The sequence below is a fragment of the Oreochromis niloticus genome, unplaced genomic scaffold, assembly GCF_001858045.2.
Source record: "Oreochromis niloticus isolate F11D_XX unplaced genomic scaffold, O_niloticus_UMD_NMBU tig00006749_pilon, whole genome shotgun sequence".
NCBI classification, from domain to species: Eukaryota; Metazoa; Chordata; class Actinopteri; order Cichliformes; family Cichlidae; genus Oreochromis; species Oreochromis niloticus.
Genome location: NW_020328153.1, coordinates 24493 through 33440, shown reverse-complemented (window position 1 = coordinate 33440; position 8948 = coordinate 24493).

Genomic DNA, 8948 nt, shown 5'->3' with positions numbered 1-8948 from the left:
CCATTCTACTTTTAGAAAGAGCTAGTCTGAGAGTGAAGAGCTGTACCGGGGTGATGTGGTACCTTAATGTGTTTAAGATATGACGGGGCCTCATAATTCAAGACCTTGTTGAAATATTGCCATGTCTTTATAACTCAGTCTTCCTACGTGTTGCATCATTGCTGGAGATTTGTTATGACAGCTCAGTGATCTGTGGTTTGTTGGGCTCCTCTGAAAATATGACACAGTGTCTGAGAGTAGTGGAAGACAGAGTAAGTGAGCCTTCACTACCATAACTTAGCCAGTGAGTATGTAGACATGAACTGACCTGTCACTGGAGATACTGTCACAACAGCTAGATATGTAGTTCTTTACTCCGGGACACCGTCCAGCTGCTGGGAGCAAGCCCTGAAGCAGTCAATGACATCTGCTGCAGCAAAACTTGCATTTTGCTAGTGTTTATACTCAAAATCAGTATATAATCAGTCTCAGAAAGCTCTTGTGGTTGTTAGTCAGTCCTACCTTCTCTGTTTCAATGTATATGTGAGAAGGGAATTGCATAAAAAGGTAGATGTGACTTTATAATCTGTAATATCTCAGGTATGAACCAAATCTGGTGGATACCGTGCTGTTGGAGGGAAAGGAGCCAATGAGTAGAGAGGCGGTACCCCAAAGTTTAAAGCCAACTACAACTAATATTAATTTATTTTACGTGCATTTTCTTGAATATTGACTTGCTTGAATATTTGAATTTTAACATTTAAAACTAGTGAAAATATTACTAAGATTGTATGGATTAACTTTTTTCTTAGGTGCACCAGCACAAAAGTTAGGTGCACCCAAATTTTCATCGCATCGCTTAACCCCACTGTTTTACATGTTTCACTTTATTTTAATTGCTGTCATACAGACAATATTGATTTGTAAATGATGAACTAACAAGCTTGTCGACACAAAGTTCTTTATTTGGAGCACAGTTCTACAGGAAAGATAAGTTACTGAAATAGTGCTTGTGCTTAAAGTGCTTTGGCACTCTTTGGCAATATTGTAGACAATGTTAAACTTGATCATCATCTGGGCCTCCTCTGACAATCTGTTTGCTGCTGCCTGCCGCTGAAAGGCAGTGGGGAGAGGGGGCACTTGGGCAGGGCATTTATCACCACATGTAATGTGTTTTCTGGATACACTGGTGCTTTTAAGCGTTCAGAGGTTGATGGCTCTGTGTCAGAGCACTGGCTATGAACTTCACACAGATCGGACGTAACGAAAAAGTTATCAATTGTTCTTTTCATCTTTCTCATTACCCACAGCTACATCCACTTCTCAAGCGCCACAGCCTGGTGAGTATGTGATCTGCGTTCGCTTTGGAGGGGAGCACATCCCTAGCAGTCCATTCCAAGTCGCAGTGAGTGAGCTGCATTTAATCCTACGTGCCTACATGCTGTTTTGGCAACTTTCATGAATAAAACTGAGTTTTCAGTCTCAGTCAAAACAATCGCAAACAGGCAGAGTACAGTTGTCAAGAATGACCCTCGAGTTAGAGAAGCAGTAGTGTCTTATGATGAGTCTTAAGCTGCGTCAAGTCAACGACATGAAGCACCTATGGGCGAGATAACTCGAGTAGATAGGACGTGGGCAAGACCCAAGATAAGCTTTTCTCAAATTCTACATAAGCAATTTAAGTGAGTGCTAATAAGAGTGACAGATGCCACTGACTGAAGTAAATGCATAAGCAGTCCCAGATGCCAAAGCCCTGATTGAATATCTTTGTTAAAGCCAATAAAGTCACATATGTTGTGTTGCTGTGAAAGCAGAAACTGCCCATGCTGTCCAAAAACAGCTTTTTTTTCCTGCTGTAAAGGTGGACATGGGAGCTTATATGAGAATGACTCTTGGAGGAATCACATTGTTTGTCACAGCTGTACTGGCTTCATTTTAATTGTTTTTATTTTTCAGCCATTTAGTAGTGATGAAGTACTTTTAAAGTGCATTTAAGGAAAGTTCTCATTTCTCAGTGGAGTGTCAGTAAGACGGTATAAAGGAGTGGGGTCTGTATAAGAACACATTTTCAGATGAATAGGCAGTTGATGTAGAAATGGCGCGCATTACAAGTCGAACTTGATAATGAAGAGTGTTTACGTTGCTCCTCAGTACAGTAACTGCTGAGGTTACAGGATTTACGAGTGCCCTGGAGCACAGATCCATTCCCCTACAGAGGCTTTGTGATTGGTCCTGATGGCTGCAGCCGTTTCGCTATATCACTTTGACGCCGTTTTAATCCGCTCCAATGCCTTATCTTTTCCCTCTCTCAATTCCCTCCATCATCCCTGCCTACACCCTCCAAGTACTGGAAGGAGCTCCGTCAGACCAGCTCATGCAACAGAGCCAAATGCCCCAACAGCCCTGGGTATCTAAAACCTCAGCCTCCGGTCTCTCGGCCTTCTCAGCTTCAGTTTTTGTTCAGCTTCTCCCTGTTGTCCCTTTGTCATCTATAGCACACATGGTCTCCTTTCATCAGACTGCATCATTGTCTGCTGTCTCTCATTGCAGGTGTTTCATCACTGAGAGGGTGCGTTCTCTCATTTCTCTCTCTCCATGTCAAAAACGGGATGCCTGAAACACATGGACAGTTCAGCAGAGCTGCATAATGTTAAGAAGCCACAGCCTTCTGATGTTACAGGTCCTGTATTAATTTCCTGTGTTCATTTAGTCTGTGACATGTTGTCGCTGTAACCAGAACTGTTGCCACAATCTCTTAACAACCTGTGATCTGACGTGTGCACTTGCGTGTCTCTCAGGCAACAGACCGACCAATGGGAATGATCTGGCTGGATGTGGCAAGTCTGAGACCATTTGACCTGGTGATTCCATTCACCATCCAGAAAGGAGAGGTCACAGGTAACAAGTCTACTTAATAAACAGATAGTTTGAGCATAATGATGTGTGTGTGTCATTGTTTTGTCCTCTGCTTTAGGTGAGGTCCGAATGGCATCAGGCAAAGTTGCTAAGCTTGACATCACAGACAACAACGATGGCACAGTTGCTGACAAGTACGCTCCCACAGAGGCCGGTCTGCATGAGATGGATATCAAATACGATGGCACCCACATCCCAGGTATCTGCATATGGTCAGGAGAAATGCGTGGGAATGAAGTGCATGGAGAAAATAGTTTGGAAGGAAGTCACTAACCGCTCTTTTTCTGTCTGTCAACAGGAAGTCCCTTGCAGTTCTACATGGATTGCATGAACGGTGCCTATGGCCCTGGCCTTATCCACGATCCATCTGGAGATGTTCCAAGACTACATGCCTGGAAACATTCTGCCCGAAACCCACTGCTTCACCCCTCCCCTGCAGCTGAGCCACAAACCTGCTGAAAACTGCTGTTCACAAACGCTGTCCATCTAATCTGACTGGGCTGGAGCTGTTTTGCAAAGAAGAATGGGCAAGAATTTCAGTCTCTAGATGTGCAAAGCTGGTAGAGACATACCCTAAAAGACTGGCAGCTGTAATTGCAGCAAAAGGTGGTTCTACAAAGTATTGACTCAGGGGCTGAATAATTACGCACACCCCACATTTCAGTTATTTATTTGTAAAAAATGTTTGGAATCATGTATGATTTTCGTTCCACTTCTCACGTGTGCACCACTCTGTATTGGTCTTTCACGTGGAATTCCAATAAAATTGATTCATGTTTGTGGCTGTAATGTGACAAAATGTGGAAAAGTTCAAGGGGGCCGAATACTTTCGCAAGCCACTGTATAATATTGACAAACCAGCACTGGTATTGGTATCAGATCGATACTAGCTTTGTTTCTCTCTTCAGTCTGTCTGTAGACCACTGAACTGTATAAATGATTTTTGGAATGAAAAAATCGTTAACTTTCCTTTTCCCTGGGGCTTTGCATCAGTCGCCTCCTCCCAGCCTCATATTTCTGACAGTGTAATCAAACAGGTGCTTTGGTTTCATCTTCTCCACAACTGTATTTCCCCTCATGGTGGCTTCTTATCATAAGTAATGTGCCAAAACGTTATTACTTGCATGGGCTCACAGTGGGTAGTTGTGGGCGGGAGTGTGTGAGCAGGGCAAACCCACGCTTAACCTCCACAGGGCAACAGAAGTTTTGACCTTTGATGTCCCTATATGGGCCCAGATGGACAAAATTATTCTGGATGGGTTTTCTAAAACCTGTAGTGGTCCAGTTCTTTAACCTGAGCCCCAAAGGGTTTTCTGAGCTTCCTGCTCGAAAATGAAATGCCCAAAATTAATTGAGTGCAATTACAAACTCTGTGTATACAATCGTGGTATCAAAAGAAAGCTAACACTTGTGAAATGTCATCAGAGGTGTAAATATTGCAGCAGATATTACTGTGTCAAAGTTACTGAGACTGGAACACAGAAAAAGTGAGTAGAATTGATCCTCGCCTAATTTTTTATTTATTTTTTAACATATAACCCTTTTAAAAACGTGCTTCAGTTCACATTTCACAACAAACAAAGAAACAAACAACCTTTATTTGTCACATACACAATCATACAGGGTACAACATGTAGTGAAATGCTTGTGTCTGAGCTGCAGACCTTTAATTCCCGAAATTCAGTATAAACATCATCTGTGCAAAGTTTTATGTTTCTAAAGTGAAACCGTGAAAAATTACAGCACTGCCAACACATAAATATCCAGACGTTGAAGAAAAAGGCCCAATTTTGCACACATTGAACACCATGTCAGTTGAATTTTTTAGGTATTAAACAGCAGAAATTATTTAATTTTATTAACAGGCCTAAAAATACTTTTTGAGCCAATATTTTTTTCTTTTTTTACTTTTTAAGTTGAACAACTAAACAACAAATATACATAATAATGCAGTTATAGAAAGGGCAGGAAAAATGTCACAGCTTGCAGTATCTTTTACAACTCATGTATACAAATACAAGTCGGTAAACAAAAAAGGAATACATTAGGAGAAAAAAAACAAAAAAAATGATTAAGAAAGAAAAAAGGGTGCTCGAGGTATAAATAACGTATAAATCAAGTGAAACATTTGACACAGCTCCTGTGTTTTACATGCTTTGGAATTTGTGCTGTTCTTTAGATTCTCTAGATAACTGTGGTGGTTTTTGTGGTCTTCTTTTGCGGCTCTTTCAGTGAATTTTAGTCAGAGCGCGGTGAAGCTTGGTGTTTGGAATCGGTGATAGCTCTGGAAGATAACCAGCCTTTCTTTATCCGGTTACATGAGGTCTGATGAATTTGTGGTTCAGTTTTGTTTGTTTAGTGGACTTGTGTGCATTTACGTAACTGCTCTTTTAATCATGGCTTGTTTTCGTTGTGTTTGGTGGTTGTAGAAATGGTTTATATGAGATTTTAGCGGAGATGTGCCCACAGAGTGAATGTAAAATGCAAATGATGCAGTAGAAACAGTCTACGTCATTTCCTGGATGCTGTACGAAAAGTAGCGGTAAGAAATCGAAGGCGTGACCGTTATGATTTTGAATATAATATCTGTGTGTGCGCTGAGTAAGTACTGAGTAAGTACTTTCAAGGCATAGAAATGACTCAAAATATTTATAACACTGTCTTTGCTCACTTATAGATCGTTAGACACACAGATAACATTGCATGTGCATGTGGTGTTTGAAGTACTTTCAAGTACAGATGAGATAACACCTTATCATATTATCATCGTCAGAAGTGAGCATATACGCACGCACTCTTATCTCTTCTATGTAAAGTTTTGAATATACCTATAATCCAGGTAACGTTTGATAACAGCGCACTAATACTATTAGCTTAATCTAAGATATGGGTGTCGGAATAGGTGTTCTCCCACTTATTGCGCTACCATGAAGTGAGGGGTACAAGTTAAACTGTCCAGGGTTAACATAGAAAGACAATCATCCACACTCACATTCACACCTGCGGTCAGTTTAGAATCCGAAAAACGATGTGGGCTTCATAGATAATTGGCAAACCTTCTGGAGGAAACCTGGTCTTGTTAGGAGAGACGGCATCCATCCCACTTTGGATGGAGCAGCTCTCATTTCTAGAAATATGGACCAATTTATTAAACCCCCAAAATATGACTATCCAGAGTTGGGACCAGGAAGGAGAGTTGCAGTCTTACACGCCTCTCTGCAGCTTCTCTCCTGCTACCCCCCCTCTCCTACTGCTAAACGCCACCAAAAAACAACCCATCTCTATCCATATGAGGACCTGGTGTCAGCCTCCCCAAAACCAGGACCAAAAAAAAAAACAAACTAAAAACCAGCAATAAACAACTTAAACATAAAAAATCACAAAGAAAGAACAATACAGTATCCACATCTGAACCAAAGAGTAAAACAGTGAAATGTGGATTATTAAATATTAGGTCTCTCTCCTCCAAGTCTCTGTTAGTACATGACTTAATAATTGATCAACAAATCGATTTACTCTGCCTTACAGAAACCTGGTTGCAGCAGGATGATTATGTTAGTTTAAATGAATCAACACCCCCGAGTCATTCTAACTACCAGAAACCTCGAAGCACAGGCCGAGGGGCGGTGTGGCAGCAATTTTTCACACCAGCCTATTTATCAACGAAAGACCAAGACAGACTTTTAATTCATTTGAAAGCCTGATGCTTAGCCTCGTCCACCCCAGCTGTAAAACTCAGAAACCAGTCTTACTTCTTATCATCTATCGTCCACCTGGGCCTTACACAGAGTTTCTGTCTGATTTCTCAGACTTTTTATCTGATTTAGTGCTCAGCTCAGATAAAATAATTATTGTGGGTGATTTTAACATCCATGTAGATGCTAAGAATGACAGCCTCAACATGGCATTTAATCTGTTATTAGACTCAATTGGCTTCTCTCAAAATGTAAAAGAACCCACCCACCACTTTAATCACACCCTAGATCTTGTTTTAACATATGGCATAGAAACTGAAGATTTAACAGTGTTTCCTGAAAACCACCTCCTGTCTGATCATTTCCTGATAACATTTACATTTACAATAATTGATTACACAGCAGTGGAGAGTAGACTTTATCAAAGTAGATGTCTTTCTGAAAGTGCTGTAACTAAGTTTAAGAATATAATCCACCCACTGTTATCATCTTCAATGCCCTGTACCAACATAGAGCAGAGCAGCTATCTGAACGCTACTCCAACAGAGGTGATCATCTTGTTAATAATTTTACCTCCTCACTACGTACGACTCTGGATACTGTAGCTCCGGTGAAAACTAAGGTCTCAAATCAGAAGTACCTGACTCCGTGGTATAATTCTCAAACACATAGCCTAAAGCAGATAACTCGTAAGCTGGAGAGGAAATGGCGTGTCACAAATTTCGAAGATGATCATTTAGCCTGGAGAAATAGTTTGTTGCTTTATAAGAAAGCCCTCCGCAAAGCCAGAACATCTTACTATTCATCACTGATTGAAGAAAATAAGAACAACCCCAGGTTTCTCTTCAGCACTGTAGCCAGGCTGACAAAAAGTCAGCTCTACTGAGCCAACAATCCCTTTAACGTTAACTAGTAATGACTTCATGAACTTCTTCACAAATAAAATTGTAATCATTAGAGAAAAAATTACCAATAATCATCCCACAGATGTAATATTATCTACAGCTACTCTCAGTACCATTGATATTCATTTAGACTCTTTTTCTCCAATTGATCTTTCTGAGTTAACTTCAATAATTACTTCCTCCAAACCATCAACGTGTCTTTTAGACCCCATTCCTACAAAACTGCTCAAAGAAGTCCTGCCATTAATTAATGCTTCAATCTTAAATATGATCAACCTATCTCTAATAATCGGCTATGTACCACAGGCCTTCAAGGTGGCTGTAGTTAAGCCTTTACTTAAAAAGCCATCCCTAGACCCAGCAGTCTTAGCTAATTATAGGCCAGTCTCCAACCTTCCTTTCATATCAAACATCCTTGAAAGAGTAGTTGTCAAACAGCTAACAGATCATCTGCAGAGGAATGGCTTATTTGAAGAGTTTCAGTCAGGTTTCAGAGCTCATCACAGCACAGAAACAGCTTTAGTGAAGGTTACAAATGATCTTCTTATGGCCTCTGACAGTGGACTCATCTCTGTGCTTGTCCTGCTAGACCTCAGTGCAGCGTTCGATACTGTTGACCATAATAATCTATTAGCGCGATTAGAGCACGCTGTAGGTATTACAGGTACTGCGCTGCAGTGGTTTGTATCATATCTATCTAATAGACTCCAATTTGTTCATGTAAATGGAGAGTCCTCTCCACACACTAAGGTCAATTATGGCGTTCCACAGGGTTCGGTGCTAGGACAAATGCTGTTTACATTATACATGCTTCCCTTAGGCAGCATCATTAGAAGACATAGCATACATTTTCACTGCTATGCAGATGACACCCAGCTCTATCTGTCCATGAAGCCAGGTAACACACACCAATTAGTTAAACTGCAGGAATGTCTTAAAGACATAAAGACCTGGATGGCCGCTAACTTTCTGCTTCTTAATTCAGATCAAACTGAGGTTATTGTACTCGGCCCTGAAAATCTTAGAAATATGGTATCTAAGCAGATTCTTACTCTGGATGGCATTACCTTGGCCTCCAGTAACGCTGTGAGGAACCTTGGAGTCATTTTTGACCAGGACATGTCCTTCAACGCACATATTAAACAAATATGTAAGACTGCTTTCTTCCGTTTGCGCAACATCTCTAAAATTAGAAATATCCTGTCTCGGAGTGATGCTAAAAAGTAGTTCATGCATTTATTACTTCCAGGCTGGACTACTGTAATTCTTTATTATCAGGAAGTCCTAAAAACTGCTGAAAAGCCTTCAGTTAATCCAAAATGCTGCAGCAAGAGTACTGACGGGGACTAGAAAGAGAGAGCAGATTTCTCCTGTTTTGGCTTCCCTTCATTGGCTTCCTGTTAAATCCAGAATTGAATTCAAAATCCTGCTCCTCACATACAAGGTCTTAAAT